The following is a 16940-nucleotide window of genomic DNA, read 5'->3' on the forward strand; positions in this document are numbered from 1 at the left end:
CCAAGTATATTCTTGGCTTTCCCCAACTCATTCATGTAGAATTTAGAACTCAACAACTCTTTGAGCGCTTGAAGATCCCTTTTTTTCTTGCAATTAGCATGTCTTCAGTATATATCAGTAGGAATGTACTTGGTTGAGCACCTTCACCTTTCATATATATACAACTGTCTAGCTTTCTTCTAGTGAAGTGTATTTGTGTCATAAACTCATCGAACCTCTTGTACCATTGTTTAGGAATCTGTTTAAGGCCATACAAGGATTTTTTCAAGAAATACACCTTGTCTTTGTTCTCTTCCCTTGAGTACCCTTTGGGTTGATCCATGAATATGGTTTCCTCAAGTTCTCCACGGAGGAAAGCAGTTTTGACGTCTAGTTTTTCCATTTCTAGATCTAGTTGTGTGACAAGAGCTAACTTGAGTCTAATGGAACCGTGTTTAACAATTGGAGAGTAAATTTAATTAAAGTCAATTCCCTCTAGTTGTGTATATCCCTTTGCCACTAACCTTCCTTTATGTCTAAGACTGGAGTTGACTGAACCACCTTCCTTTACCTTAAAAATCCATCTACATTCAACTACTCTTTGCCCTTTTGGTCTATCAACAAGGTCTCATGTATTATTCTTATTCAAAGTTTCCATTTCATCATTCATTGCTTTCATCCAATTATTTCTTTCTTTGTATCTCATGGCTTCATTGAGTGTCGCAGGTTGAGAGATCTCCACCTGTTCAGCTACGGTGAGTGCAAATGATATCATGTCAGATTGTGCATGTCTCTGAGGCGGTTTAATTTCTCTTCTTTGTTTATCTCTGGCCAATATATACTGATTTTCTTTTGTTTCAGATTTAGATTCAGATTCTTTGAACTGGATACATTTCTCCTCATCCTATTTCATTTTGGTCTAGGGATAGTCTTATAGGATCCCCAATATTCTCCACTATGACATGGGAGTTAGTGATGAAGTAATGCATCCACTGATAAGAGAGTATCCCATCTTGGCCTCATCAAAGATAATATTCCTTGTGGTAAAGCACCTTGGGTCAGTTTGTTCCAGATTCCACACCTTCTACCATTTAACACCTGGTGGATAACCAATGAATATACACCTTAGTGCTCTAAATTCTAGTTTATATTGCTTGACATGAGCATATGTCAAACACCCAAACACCTTTAGATTTGTGTATTCAGGGGGTCTGCCATACCAGTACTCCATAGGTGTCTTAAACTTAAGGCACTAGATGAACTTATATTAATTAAGTAACAGGAAGTGGTTACAGCCTCTCCCCAGAAACTATTTGGCAATCCAGCATTTAATAGCATATACCTTACTGCTTTCAAGTAAAGTCCTATTCAATCGTTTTGCAAGTCCATTTTGATGTAGGGTTCCAGAAGCAGTCTTGTGCCTAACCATTTTGCCGACATAATTCATTGAATTGTTCAGAGCAATATTCAAGGCCATTGTATGTTCGTAGGTGTTTGAGCCTTTTATCCAATTGATTTTCAGTCAATATCACCCATTCCTAGATCCTTGAAAAGGCTTCATCCTTTGACATCAGAACTTATACCCACGGCCTCCTTGAGTAATCATCCAAAGTCATAAAATACTTTCACCCACCATGTGTGACTATCCTTGAAAGCCCCCCCCCCCCCCCCTCCCCCCCATCAAAGTGAACGTACTCAAAGGGCCTGGTAGTTGAATGGCTCCCTGGTCCAAAACATACTCGTTTTGCTTTTCCAGAATATAGTACTCACAAGTTTATGGACCTTGTATCTTGTCTCCACAAAGAGGATTTTGTTGGGACAGCTCATGTGGCCCTTTTCACTTATATGACCAAGTCTCAAATGCCAAAGTTTTGACTTTATGTCATGGTTTCAATGTTAGCAGATCCACCTATGACTGTATTTTCAAAGATAATATATAGAGAGTTCTTTATTACAGCTCTCATGACAACAAAAGACACTTTGAGCATTTTCATATTTACATTATTGGATTTGAAGGAATATCCATTCGACTCAAGGGTGCCTAAGGATATGAGGAGGTTCCTCTTAAGTTCAGGAACATACCTTACTTGTTGCAAGATTCTATCAGAACCGTCATTCATCCTCAGCCTTATTGTAACACCTCTGACCGATTTTATAAATTAACACAGCGGAAATTAAAAATTTTACTCGAAGGGAAGAAGGATTAAAAAATTTCTTGACATAAAACATTTACAATCAAAAGTATATATATGATCAATAAAGTGTGGCAACAAAATACAAAATATCATTTTTGATCATGTCAAAATGCTGGCAAAATATCTTTCCTCCTTCCATCTTCTATGCATATGACCTCGGCTCCAATCAACGTCATGGCCCGTCACTCTTATCTGCATCACATGAAATAACTGAAATGAGTATAAAACTCAGCAAGTGGAACTCTTACATAACAATGGATACATATCATACTCTGTAAAACATGGCTTTGAAATCATTAAATACCATCTAACTCTTGAAACATGAATAACATAGTATAACATAACAATAATGATGATATTTCTCTTTTCTCTGTTGGATTGATATCTAAATAGTATCTCTGTCTCTGTACCTATATCCCATCGATATAAATCAATACTCTGTTGGGATATAAGCCTATGGTCGTTGATCAACTAATTGAATGCAATCTATGACTATGTATCTATCAATCCAATAAATCATTTGAACTCTCTTTTGGTCATTAAATCAAACAATTTGCATACTCTTTTCTTTTATATTCTCTTTTACACAATTGAGACATATAAAAGCCTCTAATATACAACAAAGTGTATTTATACATAATATGAATCAAATGGAAGGGAATAACATGTTAAAACCATTGAAACACCATACATATATTATCATGTGAGCACGAGGAAATGAATTCCACTTACTACACTTGGAGCACTTGATTCTAAACTCTTGGTACAAATCCTACAACAATAAACCATGTATTGAACCATCAACATCTCAATAATCACAAACCCATATCATAAAACCCATAAAACCAACACAACTAAACATCCCATGATTTCCCAACATCATAATCCAAATAAAAACCAAACCTACAAGCTTACCTTAGCTACTTAAACTCAAACGAACCTTGTTCTCACTTCAATAATCCAACAATAAACTTGAATCAAAGAAATGAAAGAAGGGAATAAGAACCCTAGCTCTCCCTTGAGCTGAAATTTCAAGAAGTAGAGGAAAGAATGAGGGAAAATGAACCAAATCCATGTCTTATATCATTTAAAACTCGAAACAAGAGTTTACTGTTTACGACCGCAGCTGCGCTAAAATTCTTACCGTGGGTACGCTAGGCAATCTGTACCACTTCCAAAAATCCGAAGGCGATGACCGCGGGTGCGCTCCTTTTTTACCGCGGGTGCGGTGGCAGCTATGCCCAATCACCGCGGGTGCACTGCAAAATGGAGTACTGGTGCACTGACACCTGAAGCCAACAATAAACTTTGCAACTAAAATCGAATCGCAACGTCGCTTCTCTTCATAATCTGGCAACACTCCCAACAAGAAAGTTGCACCTCTATGTCTTATCTAACCACCCCAATTGGGCTCATACCAATTGGCTCAACATACAAATTACCATGAATTAAATCTCAACGACGCTACAACACAACCACACATCAACTAGAAGCAACAATACTATAAACCATAAATCACAATTCTTAACATCAAAACTATACTTAAACTTAACCAAATAGTCCATAAACACAAGAAATCTTAAACCGTACCGTTCACCAAGCTTGGATATTACAATCTCCCCTCCTTAAAGGAATTTCATCCCCGAAATTAACGTCATTGCGCAAACAACTCAGGATACTTTTCGCTCATCTCATCCTCTGGTTCCCACGTGGCTTCTTCAATCAATTGATTCCTCCAAAGGACTTTAACAATGCCGATCTCTTTGTTTCTCAACACTTTAACTTTGCGATCCAGAATCTGGACTGGAATCTCTTGGTACGTAAAATTTGACTTCAAATCCAATGACTCGTAAAGAAGAACATGGGAAGCATTCGCAATATACTTTTTGAGCATGGAGATATGAAAAACATTATGAACTCTGTCAAGATCTGGCGGTAGGGCTAACCTGTAAGCTCGATCACCGACTCTGTCCAAGATCTCAAATGGGCCAATAAATCTTAGACTCAACTTTCCCTTTTTGACAAACCGCATCACACCTTTAAGAGGTGCAATCTTCAAGAATACATGATCGCCAACTTCAAACTGTAACGGCCTTCGTCTGACACCAGCATAACTTTTCTGTCTCGACTGTGCTGTCTTCATCCTCTCTTGAATAACAGCAACAACATCAGCTGTCTGTTGGATCAACTCTGGACCCAACGTCTTCCTCTTGCCAATCTCGTCCCAATACAAGGGAGATCTACAGTTCCTCCCATAAAGTGCTTCATATGGTGCCATGCCAATCGTCGCTTGGTAATTGTTATTGTACGTGAACTCAACAAGAGGCAATTTGGAATCCCAACTACCAGGATAGTCGATAGTACAAGCTCTGAGAATATCTTCCAATATCTGAATAACTCTCTCTGATTGACCGTCGCTCTGGGGATGATATGCTGTACTGAATGCTAACCGTGTACCCAAGGCTCTGTGTTAACTCTTCCAAAACTCTTAAGTAAATCTAGGGTCACGATCAGATCGCAGATCAATCTTTGAAAACACTGTAGCCCCATGCAGTTGATCAAAAAGGTCGTCTATCCGCGGCAACGGATATTTATTCTTGATAGTCACTTTGTTGATTTCTCTGTAATCAATGCAAAGCCGCAAAGACCCATCTTTTTTCTTGACGCAAAGAACCGGAGCTCCCCAAGGCGAAGAACTCGGCCGAATGAAACCTTTATCCAATAGATCCTATAATTGCATCTTCAACTCTTTCATCTCTGTAGGGGCCATTCTGTATGGAGCCTTGGAAATAGGAACCGTCCCGGGGACTAGATCAATCACAAACTCTACATCTCTGTCCTGCAGTAAACCCGGAACATCATCCTCAAATACATCAGAGAACTCTCTCACAACATCAATATCATCAATATTCAAATTCACAATTTTATCCATAACAACAATCGAAGCCAAAAACCCATCACAACCTCTAAACAACAACTTCTTAGCCTCAAGACACGAAATAAAAGGAAGGACTAGCGAAGTACCTGCACTGGCGAGCATACCTTCCTTATTTCCATCATCTGCAAATTTCACAGTCTTGGCAACGCAATCAATCACTGCACGATAAGTCGATATCCAATCCATGCCAAGTATAATATCAAACACAACCATCGGAATAACAATAAAATCGGCAAAAAACACTCGCTCATCAATTTGAACAAAACACGCATACACAATAGACGTCGGGCATAACACATCCCAGAAGGCAAAACAACATTAAACTGGAGGGGAAGAATAGAAGGAACTAAACCCGAAAATCTCAAAAATAGTTCAGACATAAAAGAATGAGTAGCACCTGTATCAATCAATGTCGTAGCTACTCTGCCTGAAATTAAAATAGTGCTAGAGATTACAGAATAATCATGGTTTATAACCTCCTTCGTCATGGTGAAGATGCGACCCTGCACCTTCTCTTTACTCGATCCTCTCGGAAAGTCCTTGGAAATATGGCCTGCAGTACCACATCGATTGCAAGTGTGACTACCGAATCTGCACTCTCCCCTATGATGCCTATTGCACTTGGGACACAACGGCTTCTCTGGATCAAATGGAACTGCCGGTGCTTTAGAACTTGACTCTACCTTGCCTTTCCCTTTAAAATTACCTTTCCCTCTTTGGCTTGAACCTTGACCTCTTTGAGCAATAGCCTGCTGCCTCGCCTGTCTCTCTCTAGCAATGTCCTTCTCATCTTGCTCGGCTAACAATGCTTTAGCCACAATCTCTTTATATATAACCTCCTTAGACATATGACCTCGGCTCCAATCAACGTCATGGCCCGTCACTCTTATCTGCATCACATGAAATAACTGAAATGAGTATAAAACTCAGCAAGTGGAACTCTTACATAACAATGGATACATATCATACTCTGTAAAACATGGCTTTGAAATCATTAAATACCATCTAACTCTTGAAACATGAATAACATAGTATAACATAACAATAACGATGGTATTTCTCTTTTCTCTGTTGGATTGATATCTAAATAGTATCTATGTCTCTGTACTTATATCGCATCGATATAAAAAAAAAATACTCTGTTGGGATATAAGCCTATGGTCGTTGATTTACTAATTGCATGAAATCTCTGACTATGTATCTATCAATCCAATAAATCATTTGAACTCTCTTTTGGGCATTAAATCAAACAATTTGCATAATCTTTTCTTTTATATTCCCTTTTACACTATTGAGACATATAAAAGCCTCTAATATACAACAAAGTGTATTTATACATAATATGAATCAAATGGAAGGGAATAACATGTTAAAACCATTGAAACACCATACATATATTATCATGTGAGCACGAGGAAATGAATTCCACTTAATACACTTGGAGCACTTGATTCTAAACTCTTGGTACAAATCCTACAAAAATAAAACCATGTATTGAACCATCAACATCTCAATAATCACAAACCCATATCATAAAACCCATAAAACCAACACAACTAAACATCCCATGATTTCCCAACATCATAATCCAAATAAAAACCAAACCCACAAACTTACCTTAGCTCCTTAAACTCAAAAGAACCTTGTTCTCACTTCAATAATCCAACAATAAACTTGAATCAACGAAATGAAAGAAGGGATAAGAACCCTAGCTCTCCCTTGAGCTGAAATTTCGAGAAGTAGAGGAAATAATGAGGGAAAATGAGCCAAATCCTTGTCTTATATCACTTAAAACTCGAAACACGACTTTAATCTTCACGACTGCAGGTGCGCTAAAATTCTTACCGCGGGTGCGCTAGGCAATCTGTACCACTTCCAAAAATCCGAAGGCGACGACCGCGGGTGCGCTCCTTTTCTACCGCGGGTGCGGTGGCTGCTATGCCCAAACACCGCAGGTGCGGTGGATTTTCCAATGCGGGTGCACTGACGCCTCTGTCCAATCACCGCGGGTTCAATGCAAAATGGAGTGCTGGTGCACTGACACCTGAAGCCAACAATAAACTTTGCAACTAAAATCGAATCGCAACGTCGCTTCTCTTCATAATCTGGCAACACTCCCAACAAGAAAGTTGCATCTCTATGTCTTATCTAACCACCTCAATTGGGCTCATACCAATTGGCTCAACATACAAATTACCATGAATTAAATCGCAAAGACGCTACAACATAACCACACATCAACTAAAAACAACAATACTGTAAACCATAAATCACAATTCTTAACATCAAAACTATACTTAAACTTAACAAATAGTCCATAAACATAAGAAATATTAAACCATACCGTTCATCAAGCTTGGATATTACACTTATAGTTCCAATTCCATTCACTATACATGACTTATTGTAAGGTCCAAAATACGATAACGTAATCCAACTGCATGCAAATCTGAGAAAAATGACTAATTAAATGGTTTTAATGGCATGAATTAATTATGATGCGTATGATTACATGTTTAAAATAAGGTTTTCTATTAGAATGCATAAAATTGTGTCTTAATAGTTATTCGAGAAGCGATTGAGGAACGAAAACCGGGGACCATATGAGAAAAAATATTTTTATTAAATAATTATTTTTAATTGTTTAATCTGCTATGTATTTTAAATGAAATTTTCGAAAAGGAGGTGTTTTTATACACCGAGACATATTTTAAACCGGTAACCGATTTTCGATAAAAATATAGACTTTAGAGAATTCGGCTAATATTTTCACAAACTTTCCTAAACAAAATATTTTAAATATTAACTATTGGGCTTAATGGGCCTAAGCTTGCACCATGTGTTTTAGTTAAAATTAAAAGCCAAAAAAACCTCACAAATACACACACAACTCACGCACACATCACACAAACACACACAAGGACTCTTCATCAGCCAAGACACACACACATCATGAGATTTTTGGGAGAGAAATCACGTGGAAGTCAAAGGAATTCAGCAAGGGTCCCTCTCTGTCAACGTTTCTTGCATCGCAAGCCGTTTTTTGTGCATAATAAACGCAAAAGCACACCTTAATCTTTATTCAAACATCTTTTACACCATATTATGCATAATTAATTATTCTTGTATGAAAAATATGATGCACCACTTCTATTTTCGTTTTTATGGCTTAATATTCATAAAAGTAGAGTTTTCTTTTTTAAAAACTCTTCCTAATGATGTAAAAATGGGCTGCCATGGTAGGGTACTTGAGAGGATGTTTTTAAAACACGTTAAGAGTCAATATATGCATAAATAAGGGCTGCACATTTAAGGTTGAGGGCTTGAACGAAAATTGGAGTTTTATGGGGGTTAAGGTTTCGACCAAGGCTTCCTAGAGGGGCATGGCACTTCGCTATTGTAGGGCCATATTCAAGGGTCCAAATAGAGGCTAGCCAAGGTCCTAGGTTGATCATAAGATGGCTGGAGCGAAGGCTAGGCACGATCCGAGCCATGGGAGACGCTTATAGCTTCCTAGGGCACACGTGAAGGGCTGGTCATGTGTGTGGTGTTAGCTTCAGTCCAGTAGCTTTCTATGGGTTCGGTTAGGGTCCTAGGGTCGATGGTTAGGGGCTGGACCTGATGGTTAGGACTTAGGCTTGAAGAGGCTCAAGGTTGGTTAGCTAGGGTTTTCGAACATGCACCAAAGAAATTCAGTAGGTGTCCTAGGCTGTTCCAAGGGTTTAATTGGCTTGGTTTTGGATGAAAGAGGGTTAATTAGGTGTTAATAAGCTTTGGTTCAAGTTTGTAAGGTTTGGTGAAGTTTCGAGTCAATACGAGTCAAAATCGAGATGTACGTCTAAGCTTAAATACAAATTGGAACATTAGTCGAGGAGCATAAGTTTACATATAAGAAATATTTATGGATTTATTTTAGGGTGTTATGTTAAGTTTAGAATGATTTGGGTCGTCTTTTTATGGTCTAAGGATAAATTGGGAAAGTTAGGGTTTCAAGGGCAAAATGGTCATTTTACACCTGAAAAATATTAAACGTCCTGACAGTGCCCTGAATGCTATAATATAAATTAAATTGTTTATTTAAAGTGTTATGGAATTTTATGATGAAATGCTAATGCTAAAATACATGTTACATGTTTTGTTTAAAAGAAAAATGATTTATATGTGAATCAATTTTTATAAGTGATGGAAATATGAAAAAGTTGAAGGAGGTGAATTGATTGTGACTAATACGATGATATGTAATGCCAAGGTTCAGTTGACGGGTGAGAGTGTCGCTGATGTCCCCGTCGCCCGGTACTATGGTAATACGTAGATGGATCCATCGACTTACAGCTAATACGAAAGTTATAATTGAGTATATGAATTCAATAAAAAGAAAAATGTATACCTATATGGTAAAAAAAAAAGTATACGATGAAAGAAAATATGTTTAAGTTTACGTTCATGAAAATCTATTTTATTAAAAATATTTTCACTGTTGCTTTTAATGTATATGTATTACTTGCTATCATGGCTAAGGTTTGTTGAATCTTTAAACTCACTACGTGTTATTGATGCAGGCGAGCATGATGTTGATGTTAATGGAGGACTTGATGGTTGATCTAGCTGGACTGAAAATACACACAACCCGAGGATTGTCGCTAGTTTTCCGCAAAATTATGTTTCCCGTTTAAGTTTACTTTAAATATTTTATGACTTATGATGTTTGGAGTGGTTTTGAGATATTTTAGAGTTTATGCTTTATTTAGAAAAATGCTAGTTTTAGGTTTGGTTGGATGCTTTATGTAACGTCCCGAAAATTTGATGGTCCACGTGCAAGTTATTAAAGTTCTTTGGTATTTTATTAAATTGTTTTAAAGCATTAAATGGATGTTTATTCATTAATTTGTGTTTTAATTCATTGTTTATTTAAAGTTCATGCAATCTTGGGTTTTATTTAATTTATGGGTTTAATTATTTTTATGCATAATTATTGCATGATAGGGATTTATTTCATGATATTTTTAAAAGTTCCTGCATTATTAAGATTTTTAGGTTGCATTTCGCGCTCGAACGAGGAGCGGAGACCGGAGATTTATCAGAAAAATTATTTTATGAAAGGATTAATTTTTATTAATCAATATGAAGTGTTTTTAAGTGTATTTTTTCAAAAATGGATTTTATCGGGTATTTTAGCCGCATGATTTTATTTTTATCTGGTACATAAATTTTATCGAATTGGGGGACTTTTACTTTTTGAGGGCTCGGGTAATATTTTCAAAAACTTTCCAACACGAAATATTTTTCGGGAGTGTGTTTGAACTTATTGGGCCTACTATTAAGCTTAATGGGCTCAAGATCCATTTTCTATCCTTTAATTTTTATGCTAGGGCCTATTAATGTTATTTAAGCCATTTAATTACCTTGTTAGCAAACCCTAAACCCATTTCCCCTCTTAACAGCCGTCCCCCTCCACCTATCAGCTACCTCACTCACGTGAAACCAGCAGCACCTTGCTGCAAAATTCGGCCCCCACCATCTTCTTCAAGCAAGTCCCTCCCTGCTCCTCCGGTTCTTCCCCGACACTCATCTCTTCGAGCTTTTGGTCGTATAATCATCAAGGCACGCTTGTATTTTCATTTCATCATCTGACACATCATATATATACTGAATTTAATATATTTGTATGAGAATTTTATGATCTACACCATGCTTGCGTTTTTGCGAAAGTTTGACATGAAATTTCGGTTCCTTTGCATGTTGCTCACGTTTTTTTGTATGGTTGCAAAGGGGCTGCCGGTTTTTATATTGTTGATGGTTGTACACGTTGAGTAAGAGGGGAACATAAGGCTGGAGTCGAAGCTTTGTGGGTTTTAGGAGAGGGTCGTTCGATATCTTGAGTCTTCTGGTTAAATTTTCGTGTCACAAAACCCGTCAACTTCTGTTATTTCGGTTCTGAGACATTTTTTTTGGTTTTCTGAAAAATGTATCCATATATGATTTGTAGCACTCTCTGTTATCTTCAATTAGATATCAAATTCGTAAATGTCTGATAAGAAACGAAGGAGATATGATGTTTCTCGTAAAGTCGCTCAAGGTGTGAAATTTCTACGTCTCAAAACCCGTCACCCTCGGTTATTTAAAATTCTGCGACTTATTGTTTTGTTTTCTGGAAATGTGTTCAATATATGATTTGTAGCACTCTTTGTTATCTTCGATTCGATAGCAAATTCGTAATTTTCTGATAACAAATGAGAGAGAGATGATTTTTATCGTAACATCGCTCAAGATGAAAAATTTGTGCGCATACGTTGGAGATTTCCAGCAACCTTTGGGCTTGTTTCTTGGTCCTAAGTGGTCTGAAATTAGTGGGTTTATATGCATGATTTTTATAAGTGGTGAATATGATGACATGTTTTTGAAATATGAGAGTTGGTTATGACTAATATGATGATACGATGATATGATTGGAGATATCGTGAGGAAAAATGCCCAAGAGGAGCCCCTTTACGGGAGAAGGCCCCAGAGAGAGCCCAATGATCGTATTTCAATTGACATGATATGATGATATGTTACGCCAAGGCTCAGTTGACGGGTGAGAGTGTCGCTGATTTCCCCGTCGCCCGGTACCGTGGTTATACGTAGATGGATCAATTGACTAACATGATGATACGAAAATCACAGCTAATGAACGAAAATTCAAATTAAGAAAATTAACACGTATATGTTGATACAATGATACATGATATGATTATTACCATGATTTGACAGGTCACGTTTACCCATACGATTTTACTGCAGACATGAAATATATGTTGATGATGCTATTTTTCACTGCTGTGTGCTACATATATGTACTCGTTATTCTTTGTACATGTGTGTTGAGTATTTAGACTCACTAGGTGTGTGTGATGCAGGTAAGCATTTTGATCAGGAGATAGGAGGAGCGGAAGACTGAGCAGGCAGGCAAGATGTGCGGTGAAACGACCCGAGGACCGCTTGATTTTCCGCATATTGATTCATGAGTTTTTGAGAGGAGTTAAACATTTTTATAAGTTGGTGATATTACGATTTACACTCGTTTATGTTTACGTTGATTTTGGATGATGTTGGTTATTTTAAACTACGCTATTTTTATTGTCAAGTAAATATAATTATTTTAAATGTTATTTTGTAATTGCGAGCTTTTATAAAAATATTAATAATAATATTTTCGCACTTTTAAAATGAGTAGACGTTACACTTTACGATTTCACTTTTTGCATTTGCGTACTTTTGGGATTTTCAAATAATACGTTGGTTGATTATTTTTAAATGGTGGAAAGGTATTTTAAAAATATATATGTATGTATATATGTGTGCATATTCGGCCGAAATCTCAGGAAATAAAAAAATTATAGTACATTTTAAAGAAAAACGAGTAGTGGACGTTTCATTTGTTGTTTCTCCAAACAACCAGACCTAAGTCTGATTCTTGAATGGATTCAAACCATTATTTTGTAGGACACATGTGAAATTTGCACCGCGGGGTCTAGTATCCACTCATTCATTGTGTCTTGATATGTGATAGCAAGAACCTCAGCCTATCCAAAACCATCAGAGGTCACTAATGCCTCACCATCATCCTTTATTTTTTCTAACCCCTTTTTCTTATGTTTTGGGCTTTCACATTTGAAACGTCCTTCTTTGTGGCATATGAAGCACTTATATCTAATATGGCTCTTCGATCTTGATCTGTCCCTTTTCTACTTTAATTTCTTTCATTCAGTCCTTCCCCGGGTGTTCAAACTTTCATCTTGAATCTGCTGTGTAAGGTCAAGGAATTTAATTCACGTAACCTGAATGCATGCAATTTAAGATTTTATTTAAATTATGGGTTTAATTAATTTTTTTGATTTTATGAATAATTATTGCTGATAGGATTTATTTCATGAAATTTTAAAAGTTTATGCATTAGGGTTTTTAAATGCATTTCCTGCTCGAACGAGGAAAGGAGACCGGGGAATTATCAGGAAAAATTATTTTTATTACATCATTAATTTTTATTAATTAATATAAGTTGTTTTAAATGTATTTTTCAAGAAATGGGCTTTGTTGGGTATCTTTACCCGCCAAAGCATATTTTTCAGCAATACGTAAAATTTTATCGAAACGAGGGACTTTTGAGGGTTTGGGTATTATTTTGAAAAACTTTCCAACACGAAATATTTTTCAGGTGTAGGTTTGGACTTAACGGGTTTACTTTTAAGCATAATGGGCTCTCCATCCATTTTCTACCATTTTATTTTATACTAGTCCCATTAACCCTTTAATTAAACTTAAACCTAGCATCCTATTAATATTTAACCTAAACCTAAGCTCCCATTCGGCCGACACCCCTCTCCTCTTCATCATTTTCATGGGTTTCAGCAGCCATAACCAAGCAAAGCTTCGGCCATATTTTTCTTGCAAAGAAAAATTCCCCGGCGCTCTCCTGACGTTCGATCTTCAATGTTCTTGCGGGGAATTCATCAAGGCACGCATTGTATAATTTTTTTATGCATCACACATATTTTATATGCTGGAGAATGTATTTATGCATGAAAAATTCCGATGTAGCCTATTGCATGAAGAATATTTCGGTTTACATGTGATTATTGCTGTTTTTTGTTCAACTCTCACGTTTTTCACGATTTGTTGCAAGGGGGCTGCTATTATGTGATGTTGAGGGTCTGTTATTCCGAGTAAGGGAAGGTTGGTAAGCTGGTTCGAGGCTTTGTTGGGCGGGAGAGAGTTGAGTGTATTCCTCGAAGTTTTGACTCGGTTCTTGGGGTATTTGTTAGAGTAGGTGCCCGTCGAGCCAAGTGTTGGCCGAGTGTTCACAATGAAACTCTATGTATAAGCAATCTTTATTTTAATAATATTTGAAATTATTATTTTGGCAAATCTTTATCTGTATACCCATGCTAGTTGCATAGATAAAGCCCTTGAATATACAAATAGTAGAAAGAATATGAGATGCTCATATGATGAGTATCATGAAACTCATATTTGTAATACTGTATATTCTAAACGGTTCCTAGTCGATTCAGCCGCCACTAAGAAGGATATAGGCCGCTCGAGTTACAGACTAGTATCTGCGATGTGAGTACCATGTTTCATTGGTAGGGGACATTGTGATGTCCGAACATGCAGATAGGTGCTCCTTGTAGAGTGCACTGAACAACCCTCCATAAAAGGACTTTCCAAGTGGTTCTCTGTAGTAGCCCGAATCCTATTTATTTAAATAAACATGATTAAGTATCTTTAATTAAGTAAATCATGTGTATTTTGGCTTTAGAGTTCGTGTGAGTAAGCCGAGGTGTAGCCAGGAAGGGAAGGGTAGAGCAGCCCGGGAAGGGAAGAGCAGCCCGGGAAGGGAAGAGCAGCCAGAAAGGGAAGATCAGCCCAGGAAGGGAAGAGCAACCCGGGAAGGACAGAGCAGCCCGGACAGAGCAGCCGGGCATAGCCGACGGTCCGAGAAGGGCAGTCAGGGAGCTCAGTATCGTCAGGGCAGACGACGGACTAGACCCGATTGATAGGATTTCCTGTGGACTAGGATTGCTTTACTAGAGGTACGAAAGTACTATCCGAGATATCCTGGTCGAGTATACATTCTTATATGTGTTGCATGATTATTTGCTGCATTGATATATGTCATATGATGCATGCTATTATGTCACGTTTATTACTGCATGTTGCATTTCATGTTGAGCCGTATCTCTTTCGAGATAGCCTTTATTGTTGAGCTGTATCTCTTTCGAGATAAGCTATATCTTGTGGGGCCGCTCAGCCCTGTCTTGTGGACGCATGGACACCGAGAGTACACAGTGGCCGACGGGTCCGGAGGGCTTCGGTGATCCGGGACATTTTAGGTCCACGTCTGATCTTGTAGTGGATGCAGTGACCCAGAGGAGTACCGTGCGGCACTATCCACTTGGCGCCTCTAGACTGAGCATATTGAGATCTTTTGTGACTCCTGTTTCTTGACTACCCTGGTATCATATCATAGCATGTGCATTTCATATAGGCTTGTATACTCATGCTTTTGTACTGGGCGTTCTTATCGCTCACGTCCTCGGTTTTGTTTATCTTGGACACCCCATTCCCACGGGACAGGCCTCAGGTTGGATGGCTCAGGAGGAGGATGAGGAGGACGTTGAGTAGCCGATTGAGTTAGTTCTTCAGTACTGTTTTGTTTCGATATGGTTGTACCGCATATTTTCATTTTAGTTCGAGTTGTTCTGGATTTCGATTGGGTTGTATAACTATCGTTTGTTGGCCTTTTCCGCAATTATCTCTGATTGTTATTAATTAAGTTAATTGCATGCTTAATTCTTGATTAGTAGGTGATTCTGGAACGGGTCACTACATTTATGGTATCAGAGCATGCATATGATTTTGGGATATAGATTCTGTTTTAGGATTTCCGTTGACCATTTTACCATTTTTCTCCATTCTATCTTGTAGCGATGGCTGACCACCTTGGTGATGAGAGTAGTCAGGGGAGTGTAGGTCGTTGGGGAGACCAGGACGATCGTAGGCGTCATCGTGAACATCGTCATCGTCGTGATGGGCCTAGGCGTTTTGAGATGCACCGTTTCATTCAGATGGGGCCTAAGCCTTTAGTCGGTGGCGAGACTCCCGATGTTGCTGAGGATTGGTTAGAGCGCATGGAGAGTTGTTTCCGTGCATTCCAATGCACCGAAGAGCAGCAGATGGAGACCCTTGGTTTTCTTCTCGAAGGCCGTGCGCGCAAGTGGTGGCGATCGACTTCTGCGCCGATAGTCCAGGCTCAGGGTAGGGTGACTTGGGTCGAATTCCGTGCAGCTTTCATGCAGCTATATTTTCCTCCAGCCCTTCGCCAGGCAAAGACGATTGAACTTCTGAATCTTAAGCAAGGGAGTATGTCTGTTGATGCATATCAGCAAAAGTTCTTCGAGTTGTTACCCTTTGCTCCTCATATTAGTGGCAGTTCTGAGGCCAAGTATGACCATTTCCTTCAGGGTCTTAACCAGGAGATCTTTGATCGAGTCACTGTCTGCGATAATCCTACTTCTTATGATGGGTTAGTGAACCGGTGTCGCCAGGCAGAGATCAGTCTCCAGCGTGGTAGGTCTATTATTTCTTCTAGACCTCCGAATACTTTGAGCCCTCGATCTCAGTCTTTCAAGAAGTCAGGTTCTTCTTCTTCTGGATCTGGATCTCGGTCTAGCGGTGTTTTTCGCTTTGGTAAGAAGAAGGTTTCTTGTATGCATTGTGGGAAGAACCATCCATCGGAGCAGTGCCGATCAGCCGCGGGAGCTTGTTTTCAGTGCGGAGAGATGGGTCATCTTAAGAAGAATTGTCCTCAGTTGCGAGGTGGAGCAGGATCTGGTTCCGGATCTCAGACGACTGTTCAGCAGAGGATGCAGGGTCAGGCAATGGGTAGTTCAAACCTTCGACCTCGTGCCCAAGGTCAGGTATTTGCGCTGAACCAGGATCAGGCTGCAGATGAGACAGGGAGAGTCATAGCAGGTACTTTTTGTTTATGCGGTATTCCTGCTTTTGTTCTTATTGATACCGGAGCATCACATTCATTCATTTCTGCACGATTTGTTAAGCGTCATAAGTTACCGTATGTTTCTCTAGACGTCATTCTTTCCGTTTCTACTCCGATGGGTCATTCGGTGTTAGCAAAACGTCTAGTGATGGGTTGTCCTTTAGATTTTGAGGGTAACGAGTTGACTGCGAATCTTATGATCCTAGAGATGGAAGATTTTGATTGTATTCTGGGTATAGACCTGTTGACTACCTACCGAGCTACTGTGGATTGTTACCAGAAGCTTGTT

This window comes from Primulina eburnea, chromosome 17 (genome assembly GCF_022965805.1).
Source record: "Primulina eburnea isolate SZY01 chromosome 17, ASM2296580v1, whole genome shotgun sequence".
In the NCBI taxonomy this organism is placed as follows: domain Eukaryota; kingdom Viridiplantae; phylum Streptophyta; class Magnoliopsida; order Lamiales; family Gesneriaceae; genus Primulina; species Primulina eburnea.